The following is a 3,502-nucleotide window of genomic DNA, read 5'->3' as shown; positions in this document are numbered from 1 at the left end:
CAGTGTCTCATAAACAGATGCCCCATCTGACCCAACAACTGCACTCAGGTACTTAGGCAAGAAAAATGAAAACATATGTCCACACAAAGACTTTTACATGAATGTTCATAGCATCCCTATTCATAACAACCCCAAACTGGAAATGACCACAGCACCCATCACCTAGTAAATGCATAAACATATTGTGATATGCCTGGTATATTGATCAGCAATAAATAGGAACAAAGATGGACGCATGCACCAAAGTGAATGACTCTCCTGTCTACTCCTACGAGATCAACTTTTTCAGCTAACACACATGAGTAAGAACATGCAGTATTTATCTTTCCGTGCCTGGCTTATTTCCCTTAACATCATGTCCTCCAAACTCATTCACATTACCATGAATGACAATATTTCATTTCTTTTGATGGCTGAATATTATTCTATTGTGCATACATACCACATTTTCTATTGATGAATACTTAGTTTGATTTCATATCTTGGCTATTGTGAATAGCGCTGCAATAAACGTGGGTGTACAGATATGTCTCTTCGACAAACTGATTTCACTTCCTTTGGATATTCGCCCAGTAGTGAGACTGCTGGATCAAACAGCAATTCTATTTTTAGTTTTTTGAGGGACCTCCATACTGTTTCTATAATGGCTATACTAATTTGCCTTCCCACCAACAGTGTATAAAGAATTCCTCTTTCTCTGCCTCCTTGCCAGTATTGGTTAATTTTGTCTTTTTAGTAATAGCCATCTTAATTGGGGTGAGATGATACCGCATTATGGTTTTGATTTGCATTTCCCTGATGATTAATGATGTCAGGCATTTTTCTCCTGTGCCCATTGCCCATTCATATGTCTTCTTTTGAAAAACGTCTATTCAGACTATTTGCCCATGTTAAAATTAGATTATTTGGCTTTGTTCTTGTTACTGTCGCATTTCTTCCATATTCTGGTATCAAACTGCTGGCCTCAGGTCATCCTCCCTTGGCCTCCCAGAGTGCTGGGATTACAGGTGTGAGCCACTGCACCCAGCTTTTACATGTTCTGTTTATTACTTCCCTATCAGATGAATAGTTGCAAATGCTTTCCCCCATTCTGTAGGTTGTCTCTTCACTCTGTTGACTGCTTCCTTTACGTACAGAAGCTTTTTAGCTTGAGATAATACCATTTGTCTATTTTTGCTTTTGTTGCCAGGGCCAAAAAACCTTTGCCCAGGGCAATGTCCTCCCAAAGTGTCTCCCCAGTGTTTTCTTCTAATAGTTTTATAGTTTCAGGTCCTGTGTTTAAGTCTTTAATCCATTCTGATTTGATTTTTTCTATATGGTGAGCGATAGAAGTCTAGTTTTATTTTTCTGTATATGTATATCCAGTTTTTCCAGCAGCACTCATTGAAAAGACTGTTCTTTCACCACTGAATGTTCTGGGTGCCTTTGTTGAAAATCAGCTGGCTGGTCTCAGTGGAGACTCTGCTGTGGGAGGGAGAATGAAGTGGGACCTCGATGGGTAGCTGCAATGGCGCTGCTGGTGCAGGAGCACTGGAGTTCCACCTGCCAAACCCCGAACTGTAATTGTCTGATGGTGAAGCTTAAATGCCTCAGGAAATAAAATCTTTGCTTTCGTTTTTTGGAGGTCAGTTCGCCAGCAGTCAAAAAACATGGAAAGTCACCATTTTGGATTCTTAGCATTCCAGACACTGCAAGAAATTGAATGAGATGGACAGTGTGTGCCAAATCTGTATGTGAACTATGGAGTCCTGGACGATCTCCCGAGGAGCTGTACAGTTCTCTTAAAAATTACCCTGTGGAGAAGATGGTTCTATTTCTACATTCAGACTCTACATATAAAATAAAGATTCACATTTTTAATAAGACATTGACACAAGAAAAGAAAAATCAAGCAAACAGACGCACGTAAATTTCTCCTATTTCAAGAAAAAGTGAATTTAAAGAAACTACAACATATATTCTCTGTTTTGGAGGATGGTGGTTTGGACCCAAACTGCATTCCTGAGAATCCACATAATATTTATTTTGGTAGATGGATTGCAGATGGACAGAGAGAGCTTACTGAGTCATACAGTGTCAAAAAGGGGTGCTTTGCTGGAAATACAAGTGTGGATGCTGGTTTGTCATTCATCATGGCTAACCATGGGAGAGTGAAAGAAAATGAGATTGTCTTTGATCCATTTGTTGAAACAGCTGTGTACTGTTAATCGCAACTATAAATTGGGTCTTCTTGAAACTCGCTCCAACCAAATGGATAAAGTTGTGTTTAAGAAAGCAAAGGAAAGCTTTTCTGTTCCCCTTGACAACTAGCTCTTCTAGATGGCCTCATGATAGCATCTGCTCATTTTGGTGCATATGTATATGGGGCAGACACAGACTACAGCACAGTTCATGGCTTGGGAAAGGCCAGTAGGAAAAAAAAACAGATATAGAAAGGACCAGAAGAAAACATTAGGGCCAATCTTTGTCAATATGGTTTACAAAAGTATTACCTTGATGTCCTGGTTTCAGATGCATCTAAACCTTCCTGGAGAAAGGGCACATATTTTGATGCAGTCATTACTGATCCCCCATATGGTATCAGAGAATCTACGAGAACAGGTTCACAGAAGGAAATACCGAAGGAGATGGGAAAACGTCCAGAAAGCCACGTTCCTGTTTCCTTGAGTTATCATCTGAGTGATATGTTTGTTGACTTGTTAAACTTCGCAGCTGAGACCCTTGTGTTAGGTGGAAGACTGGTAGTCTGTTGGTTACCAGTGTATACACCAGAAAACACTGAAGAGCTGGTGCCCTGGCACCCTTGCGTGACACTCGTTAGCAACCGTGAGCAGAAGCTTTCCAGTCACTCATCAAGGTGCCTGATCACAATGGAAAAGGTGAAGAAATTTGAGAACTGGGACCGGTATTCATGTCTGCAAAGCGATCGTTTTCTGCCATACCAAGGTCATAATTGCTTCCATGAGAAATATTTTAGTGGGATGACAGAAAGAATTTCCAAGGAATAACAATCCAGCCAGGAATGAAAATTAAGATTTTGACAATGAAGAAAGGATAAGAATTTGATAGAAAAGACATCCGGATGTGAACTTTCATGTATGATCCAGACAATATGTCCTATTTTAAAATATTTTCTATAAAAAAGGTAGAAAGTAAATTGTGCAATGTTTTTAAACTTATCTTTGTTTTATAGACTTTTTTGTTGTGTATATTAGTCTTTTGAATCTTATTTAATTTGTATTTGTACTTTCAAATATTAATGGATATTGACTCAAAACAGTTTTTTTAAACAATTTATCTACAAAGGAAATTAATATTGTTGACTTTTTCTTTTTTTTTTTTTTTTTTTTTTTGAGACAGAGTCTCGCTCTGTCACCCAGGCTGGAGTGCAGTGGCATGATCTCGGCTCACTGCAATCTTCGCCTCCCTGGTTCAAGCAATTCCCTGCCTCAGTCTCCTGAGTAGCTGGGATTAGAGACGCATGCCTCCACACCCAGCTAAT

The 3,502-nt window shown here is 39.3% G+C and overlaps 1 pseudogene; it reads left to right on the top strand.

The window, feature by feature from the left end:
- The first annotated feature begins 1,599 nt into the window (after nt 1-1,599).
- Nucleotides 1,600-3,026, top strand: LOC105704829 (tRNA (guanine(10)-N2)-methyltransferase homolog; annotated as a pseudogene).
- Nucleotides 3,027-3,502: the final 476 nt, after the last annotated feature.

This window comes from Aotus nancymaae, unplaced genomic scaffold (assembly GCF_030222135.1).
Source record: "Aotus nancymaae isolate 86718 unplaced genomic scaffold, 86718_ANA_hifiasm-v0.15.2.pri h1tg000076l, whole genome shotgun sequence".
Classification (NCBI taxonomy): Eukaryota; Metazoa; Chordata; class Mammalia; order Primates; family Aotidae; genus Aotus; species Aotus nancymaae.
Note: the sequence above shows the minus strand (reverse complement) of the source record. Positions and strands in the feature narration are given on the sequence as shown.